General features: G+C 42.7%; 1 long non-coding RNA gene across 1 annotated transcript; it reads right to left on the bottom strand.

Annotated features, from left to right (window-relative positions):
• Positions 1–4971: 4971 nt before the first annotated feature.
• On the bottom strand, positions 4972–6549 carry LOC138431503 (uncharacterized). The gene is made up of 3 exons (XR_011253711.1): positions 6461–6549; positions 5445–5546; positions 4972–5013 (listed from the first exon to the last, which is right to left on the bottom strand). It is a non-coding gene; the product is annotated as an uncharacterized lncRNA (long non-coding RNA).
• Positions 6550–15750: the final 9201 nt, after the last annotated feature.

The raw sequence follows: 15750 nt of genomic DNA on the forward strand, positions 1-15750 counted from the left end.
ACTGTTTACAATAGCCAGGACATGGAAGCAACCTAGATGTCCATGGGCAGATGAATGGAAAAGAAAGCTGTGGTACATATACCGAATAGAATATTACTCAGCTATTAAAAAGAATGCATTTGAATCAGTTCTAATGAGGTGGCTGAAACTGGAGCCTATTATACAGAGGGAAGTAAGTCAGAAAGAAAAACACCAATACAGTATATTAACGCAAATATATGGAATTTAGAAAGATGGTAATGATAATCCTATATGTGAGACAATAAAAGAGGCACAGATGTAAAGAACAGACTTTTGGACTCTGTGGGATACAGCGAGGGTGGGATCATTTGAGAGAATAGCATTGAAACATATATATTACCATATGTGAAATAGATCACCAGTCCAGGTTTGATGCATGAGACAGGGTGTTCAGGGCTGGTGTACAGGGATGACCCTGTGGGATTGTATGAGGAGGAATGTGGGAGGGGGGTTCAGGATGGGGGACACATGTACACCCATGGCAGGGTCATGTCGATGTATGGCAAAACCCACTACAATATTGTAAAGTAATTGCCTCCAATTAAAATAAATAGATTAATTAAAGAGAAGAAGAAGAATTCCCTACTGTCAAAACCCATTCCACAATCTTGTGGAAAAAGAGGGCAACAACCTTTCTGCTTTGCCAGATGGATCTTTCTACGAGTGTCTCCCATTGGTGCCAGTGTTTTATATGTTGAATTTCTCTTCTTTTTGCTTGTTCCTGTAAAGTCTCTGCTGCTGTCAACTTAGAAATACTGAACTTGAAATCCAGGAGGCAGAATTTCAAGTTACGGACTTTAGCACTTTTCCATGTATGGAAAGGTGCAAGAGTCAGGGCTCATTACAAACACTTTCTTGGTATGTACGTCAGCCATCTGAGGGCCTGTAATCCTATGTTCTCAGCGTTTCCTCTGGGTTCACCATAGGGAGTTGCTGTAATCTTATGGCTACTAGATGGCAAGTATTCTCCTTCTTCAGGGCTCACCAGCTCATGCTGGAGGTCTGCAGTTGCTGATTTCATTTCTCAGGTCTTCCCCTCTTGGTCAAGAATTTAACCAATATTTTGGAGACGTTTCGTGATTAACTTTTATCCCATGGCACTGGGAGGCTCATCCTAGTCCACGGAAAAATTCTTGATATGCCACTCCAGGTGTTAAGTTTTGGATGAGGCCCCATCAATAATTAAAAATACTCTGGGTTTTGTTTAACTATAATCTAGGATTTAAACTGTGGAAAATTCTGAAAGAGATGGGAATACCAGACCACCTGACCTGCCTCTTGAGAAACCTGTATGCAGGTCAGGAAGCAACAGTTAGAACTGGACATGGAACAACAGACTGGCTCCAAATAGGAAAAGGAGTACATCAAGACTGTATATTGTATCCTGCTTATTTACCTTATATGCAGAGTACATCATGAGAAACCCTGGGCTGGAAGAAGCACAAGCTGGAATCAAGATTGCTGGGAGAAATATCAATAACCTCAGATATGCAGATGACACCACCCTTATGGCAGAAAGTGAAGAGGAACTAAAAAGCCTTAAAGAGGAGAGTGAAAAAGTTTGCTTAAAGCTCAATATTCAGAAAACAAAGATCACTGCATCTGGTCCCATCACTTCATGGGAAACAGTTGGGGAAACAGTGGAAACAGCGTCAGACTTTATCTTTTTGGACTTCAAAATCACTGCAGATGGTGATTGCAGCCATGAAATTAGAAGACACTTACTCCTTGGAAGAAAAGTTATGACCAACATAAATAGCATATTGAAAAACATTACTTTGCCAACAAAAGTCTGTTTAGTCAAGGCTATGGTTTTTCCAGTGGTCATGTATGGATGCCAGAGTTGGGCTGTGAAGAAAGCTGAGTGCCGAAGAATTGATGCTTTTGAACTAGGTGTTGGAGAAGACTGTTGAGCATCCCTTGGACTGCAAGGAGATCCAGCCAGTCCATTCTAAAGGACATCAGCTCTGGGTGTTCCTTGGAAGGACTGATGCTAAAGCTGAAACTCCGGTACTTTGGCCACCTCATGCGAAGAGCTGACTCACTGGAAAAGACTCTGATGCTGGGAGGGGTTGGGGGCAGGAGGAGAAGGGGACGCCAGAGGATGAGATGGCTGGATGGCATCACTGACTTGATGCACATGAGTTTGAGTAAACTCAGGGAGATGGTGATGGACCGGGAGGGCTGGCGTGCTGTGATTCATGGGGTCACAAAGAGTCGGACACGACAGAGCGACCGAAGTGAACTAAAGTGTATACTGTCACCGATAGAACAGAAAAGTTTAGGTGAATTTTTGGGTCCTCTGCGCATGTACATTAGAAAAGGTGTTATTTGGTACATAGTACATGTGCATGCAAAACAAATATTAAAGGGCAAGACAAATTGGATTAATTTTTGAACGGACACCTTGGGAAAGAATATCCAGAATGGACTGAATTCACAAGTTACTGGAAACAACGTTACATGGGAACAAAATAATTTTCCAATAACTGCAAATACACAAAACTTTATCTATGCAAACAAGTCCTTTCAATTGACTTGAAAAACACGACTCCTTGCATATGCAGACACAGAGAGGCGTGTAGTCTTAATTGCATCTAAAGGACCGGGGGAGATCCTGTCCCCTGTCCCCTGTCCCATGGTTGTTTAGCCTTTTTTCTCCCTGTCTCCTGGACACCTGAGTGCATCTCTATCGAATCCTCATCAGAATTGCCTCTGATGAACACCTGTCTTATTAAAGGCACAGTTTCCTGGGGCTTCCCTGGTAGCTGGTAAAGAATCCACCTGAAATGATGAAGACCTGGGTTCAGCCCCTGGGTTGGGAAGATTCCTTGGAGAAGGGAAAGGATACCAATCCCAGTATTCTGGCCTGGAGATTTCCATGGACTATATAGTCCATGGGGTCACAAAGAGTCAGACATGACCGAGTGACTTTCACATTTCCTGAATATTTAAAGTGGAAAATCGTGTGTTTGAAATCAAGTGACTTTTGCACAGACACACATTTGCAGGGCAGATATTAACTCAATTTATTTAAGCCTTCAGAAATCAAATGCCACCAGACAGCACATGACCAATGACCAGGAGAAATGAGATGGGAAAGAGAGTGTGAGTGTGAAAAGAGAAGGATCCTGTTAGTCAGGAAGCAAGAAAGTCGTCTTCGTGTTGTTGATCTTGGTTCCATGCAGAAGAGGATGTGCCTGGTCTCAGTGACTCTGTAGGTGAATAAAACAGGATCAAAAGTTTAGTAGCGGTGACTGTGTGATGGCTGACAGGGTTGAGCCTCAGGCAGCAGGCTATCCAGGGTACAGGAGCTGGTAGGGGATCCAGTGGACAGAATCCTGGTGGAAAGTGATACTCCACATCTCTGAGATGGCAGGTTCCCTGTGGAATTTTCCCCAGAATGTACATAAGGTGGGAGATTTTCCTTTTGGGATTGATTTGAGGAGTAATGATTTCAGAATGCATGTTCATGGTGAATCTTCGTCTAAAGGTGGTTTACTGTCAATGTGGTTGAGTTACACTCCTCCCAATTCCACAAATTTTACCTTTGGGTCTTCAAGAACTAATTTCTGTTTTATTTTTAATTTCGTTTTGGAATTATAAGTGACTATCAATGTTGTGTTAATTTCAGGGATACTGGAACCTGATTAAAGTATACATACATATATTAATATTGATTGTTTTTTCAGATTCTTTTCCAATTGAGGTTTTTACAGAATATTGCATTTGGTCCCCTGTGCTATGAAGTTGGACATTTTTCTCTATCCATCCCATACATAATAGTTTGCCTCTGTTGATCCAAACTCCCAATCTATATCGTTCCCAAATCCTTTCCCCTTTGCAAGAACAAATCTGTTCTCTACGTCTGAGTCTATTTCTGTACTGTAGAAAACATCCTCCATCTCTTATTTTTGATTCCATGTGTAAGTGATACATATTGCATTTGTCTATTTCTTTCTGACTTACTTCACTCAGTATGATCATCTGTAGGTCCATACACATTGCTGCACATGGCATGATTTCATTCTTTTTTAGGGCTGAGTAATATTTCATTGAATATTTGCAACTTTTTAAAAATCATATTCATCTGCAAGCTGGTGTTTTTCTTTGCCTTTTTTCTTTCTTTTTTTTTTTTTCCTCAACAGGAAATTAAAGCCACACTTTAGCCAAGATCAGTGTCGTTTTCTGAGGCAGTCCTACTTTGAAACCTTAAAGATCCCAGTAACAAAAATTACCCTCTAAAGGGGAATATGATTCAAATGCATATTTCAGACAGTGTGGTTGGAAGGCATTTAGGTTCTGTCAGAGTCACGTGAGATTAAGCACTGGTCTTGAGAAACCGTGAGCACTGTTTAATCCTGGTGTTCCTGGAGGACAGACGTGTGTGGACAACTATCAGGTCAGGACTGACGGGAACACTGAGGAGTTTGCGCCAACTTGTGGGGATTCCTGCTTCTGTCTGATGACTCTGGTCTGCAAGATTCCTGCAGGATAAGGCTCTCTCACCAAAGCTGCTCAGCAATAATCAAGCAAACAGTTTGTAATTTCAACTGTCTCAAGATAAGAGAAATTACCTAATGTAACAGACAAAACTCTCTAGTGCTAGAATGTAAGTTATTCGGACAAATAATTGTTACATGCAATGTTTGGCTTGTATGAAATAGGCGCAGGTGGTAAAGAACCTGCCTGCTGATACAGGCAATGTAGACAGATTTGTTTGATCCCCTGGTTGAGAAGATCCCCTGGGAAAGGAAATGGCAACCAACTCTAGTATTCCTACTTGGAGAATCCCATGGACAGAGGAGCCTGGTGGGCTACAGCCCATGGGGGTCATACAGAGTCTGACACAACTGAAGCCACTACTTGGGCATTAGGCATAAAATGGCAATGTGTCCTTTTTGACTTATCTGGTGGGGCAGCATTAGTAATGAACTATGCTTACTTACAAAACTGTTGAACTCAATTTTATTCACTCTGCTGGACAGTCATCTGTGGAAAAATGAAATAGGAGAAATTAAAGAGCCTCTGATTACTACCATTCCCAGTATTTTTAAGATTTCTTTTCTTTTTTAAGTGAAGTATTTTTTAAGAGGAGCTTCCCTGGAAGCTCAGTCAATAAAGAATCTGCCTGCAGTACAGGAGACCCAGGCTCCATCCCTGGGTCTGAAAGTTTGCCTGGAGAAGGAAATTGCAACCCACTCCAGTATTCTTTCCTGGAAAATCCTATGGACAGAGGAGTCTGTCAGGCTACAGTGCATGGACTTACAAGAGTCAGATAAGACTTAGAGACTAAACCACCATCAACCACCATTCTACGTGAGATTACGTATGGAAAAATAAATTTAAATAAGTTGATTTGTTTCCTGATAGTTACATACCAGGGGAATGATATAGTCAGGAAAAATGTATAATTTCATTACCATTATCAGTGAAATTCATGATATTTTCCTCTGGAATCCCTCTGTCACTTGCCTCCTTTTTGAACTTCTCATAGTCTCTGTCTGAAATCTGGTCGCGTTTGCCTGAAAGTCACCATGCAAAAAGGAGAATGCACAGAAATTTCTGAATATACAGAACAAGGAATTGAATGTGCCAATCTGATCTCCACTTGTATAATTTAAGAGAGCCTCAAACAGTTCCCATGTCCCATGCTGCAGATGTCTGCTGTCCTCAGACTTAATTTCCCTCTAACTCTGTAACTAAACCCTGCCAGCATCAGCAGCAGGACCGCCAAAGACTTGCAGGAGCTGCATGGATTTGAGACTCAACCCATCACAGTAGACACCTGATTTACTTCTTTTTCAAGCTCCCCAGAACCTGCACCTGTACTCCTGTCTTGTTCTGGGCCCCACTTAGCAGGAAGCAGGGTTTTCCCATGGTGGAGACACATTAACCCCATCACATACCACTTGGGAGACAATTTACTCTTTAGCCAACCATTCTACACAGTACCTTTTCTGAAACAGACATCTACTGTCATGATGGTACACTCACCTCAGTGTTTCTGTGTGGTCATTTGGGGTCATGTCACTGTTCATAAGAAGAGTGCATTTAACAGGACGAAGATTTATTTTACAAGTTTCTGTTCCAGGAGTTATAATGCATGAGAAAACTGATATAAAATGATGTAATTCAGGCCAGCCTCATTATAGCCATGGCTTGAGCTTAGTTGATATATATTTTTAATAGTCTATAAAAATTATTTTTTTAAAAATATCAACAGGTAGAGACTATGTTCAAATGTTTGAGAATTATTTTTGGCCCCTGTATCTTAGTAGATTTCCTTCCAAGATACTTAAGTCAATGAACACGAATACGAAGAGCTTGTACACTGAATAGTGAATATTGTCTCTACCTCGTGATTTTCTGAATGAAAGTTCTGGCATGAACATGTGGCTTGACAATGGCAATGGGAATTTGAGAATGCTGTACATACCGAGTATTCCAACCAACTCTGTCTCTTTTCCGTCTTCATCCACATTGTGAATAGATCCTATTATGGTGTCAAGTGACAGTCGAAGAATTTTAACTTTGTTTTGCCCCGCATCTGTGACAGAGAGAAGAGATACATATGTACAACCCCACGTTCATTTGCTGGCAGTGGGATGTATTGTGACAGGCCGAGGGCCTTATGAACTGCACGTGTGGTACTGATGGATGCCTCTATCCATTGGTGCAATGCATGCTACCATGCTTAGAACAGCAAGAAAAGCAGGCAAGACTTTCCCTCAACCTCACCTTTTCCTATACTTAACCAGTCACTCCTTGCTGTCCTACTGAGATGCTTTCTAGAACCTGTGTCCTAGTGAAACCAATAGCTGCATTTTTTTAAACTTGTCTAATTTCAGTTAATTTTTTGCTACTCTGAATTGCCGTCACTGTCTGCAGATTTCTCTACCTGCATTGACCCGGGGGCCGCTCTCTAGTTGTGGAACACGGGCTTCACGTTGCAGTGGCTTCTCTTGTCGAGTAGAGACTCTAGGAGGCGTGGGCTCTGTCGTTGCTGCTAGCTTGCTCTAGAGCACCTGCTCAGTAGCTATGGCACATGCGTTTTGGGTCCCATGGTGAGTGGGATCGTCCCGGGTCAGGGGTCCAATCCATGAGTGCTGTGTTGGCCAGACGATTCTTATCCACAGGACCACTGGGGAAGTTCCCAGCACTGTTTTCAACAGCATGAGGGTGTTACCAAGCAGAAGTTCTAAAAGCCTTTGTATTCCTGTTACCCCAGCCATGGCACTGATTTCTCTGGACCAAAATAAGCCTACCATTCATAAGCTTGTGTTCCTGAGTGCTTAGCCTGTGCCAGGCAATCTTCAGAACACTTTACATTAATTATTGTGTTTCCTCTGCCCCCTCAGTCTCGGGTATTACAGAGCCCACTGCCAAATCTGTTGTTCTGAAGACAGTTCACCTTCTGGGACGTGCAGGCAGTGAGCTCCATCCCCACCTGGAACACTGCCCCTCCTCTCTGCCCTGCCCATCCACTCTGCCCCATGTGTCTGGACAAGAAGCAGCTCTGACCTACTGTGGGTCACCTCTAAACAGTCTACATCCTGTCTCTCCTGGCCTCCATCACAGCTTCCTGCAATCACTCAGCAAGATGGGATGTAAACTGCACAACTGTGTTCCTGAAACATGAAAACACCTTCCCTCAGTGTCTAAAATACTGAAAAGCATTAGTCTGCTTGAGAAGGAGAAAAAAAAAAACAAAAAACAACCCAGCTGAAACAGCTTCACCATCTCATAACCCCGAAAATATATACAACATGCCCAAGCCAACCATGAGTCCACGAACCTTGGATTGCATTGGGATAATTTAAGCCAAACGATGCATGTCCTCAGATTATCAGTGACCGCCTGTTCTTTACCATGACTTCACCAAGGTGGGCATAGCAGCAGCACTGAATTGGCTGTGAAGGCGATGGCACAGTTGAGTAAAGCTATCTTCTGGGTATCGGGTCACAGTCAAGGTCACTGCTTGTGCTGTGCTTGATGTGAGATGCCTCACTACACAAAACAGAGCTGGGGGTTAGCTCCTGAAACAGACCTGTGCAAGACGGCAAACTATTCTATTTCCCTCCCTTGTTATTTGCTCTGTAAAAATCCAGCTAAAAAGAATTACAAAATCTAAGGAAACAATAGCAGTGGAAGCATTCCTGATTCAGTCAAAGGAAAAAATAATATGGAAATTATGATGCTGGGAAAGATTGAAGGTGGCAGTAGAAGGGGGCGACAGAGGATGAGATGGTTGGGTGGTATCATTGACTCGATGGACACAAGTTTGTGCAAGCTCTGGAAGTTGGTGGTGGACACGGAAGCCTGGTGTGCTACAGTCTGTGGAGTCACAAAGAGTTGTACACGACTGAGCAGCTGAACTGAACTGAAGAATATGAAAGCATAGTTTAAAAATCATCAACTGTAAGAAATTATCCACAAAAGTATGGGGAAATATTTCAGGCATACGTTTTACTTCTTTTCGGTCATTGCATTTGCAACTGTGCCAATACTTTGTTACGGCAAGGGTTGTGATCACATACGGAAATATTCAAATTTTCATCAACCGTGTACCTCTTCAGCCACTTAAAATTAGGAATGGTGCTTAGAGCCCTCATGGAGGACTTCAGGATATAAATCTGAGCCAGGACCCCCATTGCTTCGAACACAAGCTGCCTTTATGATTGAACTCAGGATAGTTTCCTTGGATTTAAGTTCTTTCACCAAAGTTTTATCAGATTTAGATGTTGTAAGACCATGTTTAAAAAGTGATTGATGCCAATGTGCAATCTCAAGACAGAACCTTGAGACGTCGGTTCACAAGGCTCTTGTAAATTTTCTGTGAGAACCGTGTGAGTCTCAGTCCAGTCACTCAATCATGTCTGACTCTTTGTGACCCCACAGACTATAGCATGCCAGGCCTCCCTGTCCATCACTCACTTCCACAGTTTACTCAAATTCCTATCCATTGAGTCGGTGATGGGATCCAACCAACTCATCCTCTCATCCGCTTCTTCTCCTGCCTTCAATCTTTCCCAGAATCAGGATCTTTTCCAATGAGTTGGCTCTTCACATTAGGTGTAAAGGTATTGGAGTTTCAGCTTCAGGATCAGTCCTTCCAATGAACATTCAGGATGCTCACGGTTAGAACCGTACAAAATACAAATTCGACACCTGTGCTTAGTCACATTTTTCTCGTTGTTCAGATGCTAGGTCACTTCCGACTCTTTGTGATCTGATGACTATACCAAACCAGGCTCTTCTGTTCTCCACTATCTCTCAGTTTGCTCAAACTCATGCCCATCAGGAAGGTGATGCCATCTCTCCATCCAATCCTCTGGCACCCCATTCTGCTTTTGCCTTCATTCTTTCCCGGCATCGAGTTCTTTTCCAACAAGTTGGCTCTTATCAGGTGGCCAAGGGATTGGAGCTTCAGGTTCACCATCAGCCCTTTCAATGAATACTCAGGGTTGGTTTCCTTTAAGATTGACTGGTTTGATCTTCTTGCAGTTCAAGGGTCTTCAAGAGTCTTCTCGAGCACCATAGTTCGAAAGTATCAGTTCTTCGGAGCTCAGCCTTCTTTATCATCCAGTCATCATACGATCTTTTTGCTCTCACATCCATTCATGACTACTGGAAAAACCATAGGTTTGACTCGATGGGTTGTTGTCAGCAAAGCAACATCTCTGCCTTTAAATGCACTGTCTAAGTTTGTCTTACCTGTACTTCCATAGAGTAAGCGTCTCTTAGATTCATGGTTGCAGTCACCATCTGCAGTGATTTTGGAGCCCATGAAAATAAAATCTGTCACTGCTTCCACACCTTCCCCTTTCTAGTTGCCATGAAGTGATGGAACCAGATGCCATGGTCTTAGTTTGTTGAATGCTGTGTTTTAAGCCTGCTTTTTCATTCTCCTCTCTCACCCTCACTCAGAGGCTCTTTAGTTCCTCTTCACTTTCTGCCATTAGAGTGGTATCATCTGCATGGCAGAGGCTCTTGATACTTCTCCTGGCAATCTTGATTCTAGCTTGAGATTCACCTAGCCTGGCATTTCGCCTGATGCACTCTGCATATAAGTTATGTGAGCAGGGTGACAATATACAGCCCCGAGGTACTGCTTTCCAGTTTGGAACCAATGCATTTTTCCATGTGCAGCTCTAACTGTTGCCTCTTGATTGGCATACAGGTTTCTTAGGAAACAGGTACGGTGTTCTGGCATTCCCATGTCTTTAAGAATTGTCCACAGTTTGTGGCAAGCCTTTAGTTAAAGTCTTTAGCATAATCAGTGAAGTAGAAGTTAATGTTTTTCTGGAGCTCCGTTACTTTCTCCATGATCCAGAAGATGTTGAAAATTTGATCTCTGGATCCCCTGCCTCTTCAAAACCCAGCTTGCACATCTGGAAATTCTCAGATCACGTGCTGCCAAAGCCCAGCTTGAAGGATTTTGAGCATAACCTGACTAGCATGTAAAATTAGCATGACTGTGTGGTAGTTAACATTCTTTGGCATTACCCTTCTTCTGTATGGGAACAGAAACTGCCTTTTGCAGTCCTGTGGCCAATGCTCAGCTTTCCAAATTTGCTGACTTATTACGTGCAGCATATTAACAGCAATATCCTTTAGGATTTTAACTAGCTCACATTGAATGTCCTCAGCTCCACTCATTTTGTTCATAGTAATATTTCCTAAGGCCAGCTTGACTTCACACTCTAGGATGTCTGGGTCTAGTCTTACTGAATAAAACTCAGTTGTGTGGAGACAGTCTGGTCCTTGACTTCTAATTGTTAGTAGGAATAGAATGCAGGTGTTTAGGGTAACTGAAGGAAGTCAAGACCAAGATTTCCACCCAAACACACTCCTCCCAGTGAAACACTCTTACATTCAACATCAAATACTTACATGTAATGTGATAAACTAAAGTTTTTTCCTTTTCTCCTGTGACTTGTTTTCTGACACACTCTCCATCTGACCTTAAAGACAAAATATTTCAAGTTGTTTTATTAAAATGGCAAAATTCGGTATATAGTTAGTTCCTTTTTGTATCACACCCCAGATTGTGCTTGGGTCATCTTAGTACCTGGGAACAATGTGAACAAATGTGAACAATGCGAACAAAGAGAAGAAACCTGTTGTTCAAGATCAAGCAACTATCCGGTGACAAGGATGCTTTCTCTACACATTAGATCTGACTAGTAGTTCCAAAGATAAACTTCAAATACAATATAGGTCCTGTTTACAGCCAATACACGTGGAGACGTCTAGCATTTTAGGAAAGCCCAATAAGAACGAGCCTTTCCTTCATTTAGTTTCTGGAAACTGAGAGGAATAGCCATCATGACAGACCTCGGGTGTTCTCACAACCCAGGAGTGATTCATTAGAGGATGTGAGACCCTAATATCACCAAGAGTTAGAAGAAAATTTTCCGTTTTCTCAAAAGGCACACTCTTTATCACAACACCATACAAGATTTAAGCTTTAAAGACACATCTATGTGTGTATACACATTGACACATACACACACACAAGCAAACACACAAGTACACATGATATGCTTATATGATATAAGGAAATTGTACATATGCAGTGTATGTTAAGAATATACTGTCAGCTATGTAACAGAAGAGTTTGGGTGACTTCCTATATTGTCCTATGTACATGTATGTGAAAAAAGTGTATATTTGGCACATAAAATGCACAGGAAACAAATACTAAAAAGGAAATTACTCAACAAGAATTGGGTTAATTTTTGAACAGACTCCTTGTAAAGGAACCTCCACAGTGAATTGAGTTTACAGTTATCAGTCTTTAGGGAAATACACTGAAGTGACTGAAAAGAATCATAAGGTGGGAACAAAACAATTTTCCAAAAGCTGCAAATATGCAAAATTTTATCTATGCAAACCAAGCCCTTTCATGTGGCAGAAAAACATAGCTCCCTGTATATGCAGACACAAAGTTAAATTTTAAAACCATTGTGCTGAGTGAGAGAAATCCGGGAAAATGGTGCAGCGTGCATAACTTTGTCGTCTGAAGATCCAGAAAAGGTGAGGATAAGCTGGTCAGGTCTTACCTGTTGCCCGAGGGGTAGATGTCAATTAATGAGTGATGAAAAGGAGCTGTGATGGAGAAATTATATATATAAATATATTTGATCCTAATGTTTAGTTTTGGCTGTGCTAGGTCTCCGTTGCTATGCGGGTTCTTCTCTGGTTTTGGAGAGCGAGGGCTACTCTGAGCGCCAGCGCGCAGGCTGCTCCCTCTGGCGGCTTCTCTCACGGAGCACGGGCTCTGGATCGCGCTCTAGAGCGCGGGCTCAGTAGCTCTGTCACAGGTGCCTGGTCTCTCCGCAGCTTGGGAGATCTTCCTGGACCAGAGACGCAACTTGTGTCTCCTGCATTGGCAGGCGGATTCTTAACCCCCGAGCCACCAGGGAAGCCCAGAATTCTTTATCTCAACTGTGCAGCTCGTTGAACAGTTGTGGATTATGAAAGCTCATTGAATTAAGACCTCGACAAAGGGCAGATTACGCATAAATACACGTCAGTAAAGCTGATTTCGGAAAGGGTGGCTGCTTGAAAAGTTAAACACAGGACACAAAAATTGTAAAGATGGCAGAGGACGATAAGAGGTGTTCTTAAAATATTAGTGATAACACACGTGCATATATGTGTGTGTGTGATATATATCTGTGTGTTTGTATGAGTCTGTTTCTGTATGTGTGGTTATAATTCAACTGTATGTATACTGTCTCAGCTCAGTGGTAAAGAATCTTCCTGCAACGCAGGAGATGAGGGTCCCATCTCGGGGTCAGGAAGATCCCCTTAGAGAAGGGAATAGCAACCCACTCCAAAATTCTGGCAGGGAGAAATCAATGTTCTTTACCCTAGTACCAACTAGGACGCTCATCTGGGGCTGTGAGGACTTCAGTGAATTCAGTGGTGATGAACTATCTTGTGAGGATGCCCCACAGAGCAGAGCTCACTGCGGGCTCTCTCAGTACCCTCGGTTCTGGGCTCGGTGGGAACCGTCTCTAACAAACTCTGCAGAAGGGGTTCAAGCCCCTGATTGGTTCCAGGACACGAGCCTCTTCCTGCTGCAGAGTTTAATGAGTTGATGCCAGTGAAGCTTCTAGAACTCCCACCCTCTTCTAAGCAAAGGCACCAGGACTTCCCCTGGAGACTCACAAGTGAACTGCCCCCACCCCAGCTCGGAGACCCTGCTCATCCACAACTCACAGCATCACACTCTCAACATCGGCCAGAGAGTTCCCTGCAGATGGAGAAGCCACACCCTCCACCAGACTCAAGAGCTTACAGGTTTTGTTTTGTTTTGTTTTCCCTTCAGGGTGATTTTCACTTACTTGACATAAAAGTCGACGTCAACTGTGTCGTTTGCATGAAACTCAACATGACGTACGTAAATGTGGAATGGCCCGTTCTCAGTGATCTTGTCTTTGTTACTGGCTGCGATGTAATGTGTTTTCCATTCCCCTGAAAACTGAAATCAAATTCCTGTGAGGAAGCTTCGGCCATCTGCAAATTCTGCTGATATCATTCCTCAGGAGTTTCTCTTATCCTTTCGCTTGGGCAGAAGTTACCTATCTTTATGGACACAGCCCTAGGTATAAAATCATGTGAAAACTCAAGTCACTCAGGAAGGACTGAGGCATTACTGAGCTGGCTTGAGCTGTCTTGTCAAATGCAAGAGCCCTAGTCCACGAGCAGTGAGATCTGTTTTACAAGAGCAGTGAATAAGCATGGGAGCCAATGAACAGACAGCAGAGATGATACAGAGGCCATGCAGAACAGGTATATAGAGAGTGAATGGAGCAATTTTGAGTTGCAGGGAGATGGCCAGACTTACGGATCCACATGACCAAACCCAAAAAGGGACACACACACACACATATACCCCAAGACCTCCTCCCAGCTTGCACCACCCCTGGTACCGGTTTGAGAAGAAGCTGAGCTTCACCGTGGCCTGCATAAAGCAGACCAAGGACAACACTGAGCAGCAGAACCTTCATCTCACTGTCTCTTCTTCTGCAGAAGCTGAGGGTGTCCCAGGGGTTGGAGAGGATGCGAAACCGGTGCCTCTTTTATAGCAAGCATCTGTTGGCGTGATGCATCATGAACCAATGGTTGTTCCTGATACAACCAAAGTTACACAGACGTCATCTTCTGTTTCCTGCTTGGTAGAGATAACTTTTCTGGCGCTCTGTCCTTTTAATAATGAGATTAGTCTTAAAAGAATGTTTCATAGATCTGGTATTTTGTCATTTTCATAATGAGATTTGTTTCAAGAGAGGCTTATGAATAAGTGAGAAATCACAGAACATGTGTGATAATTTCAAAGTCAGGAATATTTACTTTTCTTTGTATCTGGAGATTCAAAATGGGATGAGCTGTCCAAGGTACATACCGCCTGCACCCCCCTACTCCCCATGTTGTTCACTTAACAAAAGAGAGTGTTTAAAATTTATTATTAAAAGTAAATATTGACTGTGTGGATTAGTCAAGGAAAATCTGTTTTGTAAGTGACCTTTGGAAAGTCTCCTGTTTCTCAAAAGTGAGGAGCATGTCAGCACAAAGCATCTCACAGTGGGCTCTTTCTTCCTAATTTCTAAGAGGAAGAGCCATTCAAATGCCCTTAACCTTACATGAAGAAGGCATGTCAACAATTCATTTTCAATACCCCTTTTCAGAACACCTTTTAACCACCTAATCAGTCATGTAGTAATTACTCAGTAACTCTGTTGTTTCTCTGGGTGAGCAAAAAAGCCGGAGAGTATTTCTTGTAATTTTTAGAATTTAAATGGGAAAAGCAAATTTCCTGAATCTATACATGTAGTTATTTTCCTGGCTTCATACGAAAGAGTCTATTGTTTTGTATTTTTAATCAAGTTTTTACTTATGTTCATCTTCATCAATAGTGATTTATCAAATCAATACATTAAAGGATTAGTCTTGTTCTGAGGGCAGAAATGAAGAAACAGTGAGTTTCAGCTGAGGGACAATCCCCAGAGGGCTCACCCAGTCCTGGCTGCTCCTGGGACCAATCAGAGTTGAGAGCGCTAAGCTTAGGTTGCACCTTGTCTCAAGTATGTCTTCTGCTCACTTCTTCGGTTGATCCTTTCTGTCTTTATGTGGAACAGTTTAATCTTTTCTTTTGTCTTCCTTCTTTTCTTTTGGTTGCCATATCATTTTTTCTCTTTCATTCACACGTCCCTCTGTACAGTATCTTGTTGTAGTTTTTGGCTGTGAAATCTGGGTGATTGAAGGCTTTCATGTCTCAGAAGTCCGTGAAATGGTTCCCTCTCTTTGGTCTTCAATCCAGATAATAATTTGTTTTTTTGTCTGTTTGTCTCTTGTGGTTGCACCCAGCAGCACACAGGTTCTTAGTTGTCCAACCAGGAAAAGAACCTATACCCGGCAAAGTGGAGGTGCAGGATCACCTCCAGGAAGGTCCCTGAATCAGATCATTTCTAGCAGGGATGTGGTTTCAGCTGCTGCTGCTGCTGCTAAGTTGCTTCAGTCATATCTGACTCTGTACGACCCCATAGACGGCAGCCCACCAGGCTCCCCCGTCTGGGATTCTCAAGGCAAGAACACTGGAGTAGGTTACCATTTCCTTCTCCAATGTATGAAAGTGAAAAGTGAAAGTGACGTCACTCAGTCGTGTCTGACTCTTACCAACCCCATGGACTGCAGCCCACCAGGCTCCTCCGTCCA

Source organism: Ovis canadensis, chromosome Y, assembly GCF_042477335.2.
Source record: "Ovis canadensis isolate MfBH-ARS-UI-01 breed Bighorn chromosome Y, ARS-UI_OviCan_v2, whole genome shotgun sequence".
NCBI classification, from domain to species: domain Eukaryota; kingdom Metazoa; phylum Chordata; class Mammalia; order Artiodactyla; family Bovidae; genus Ovis; species Ovis canadensis.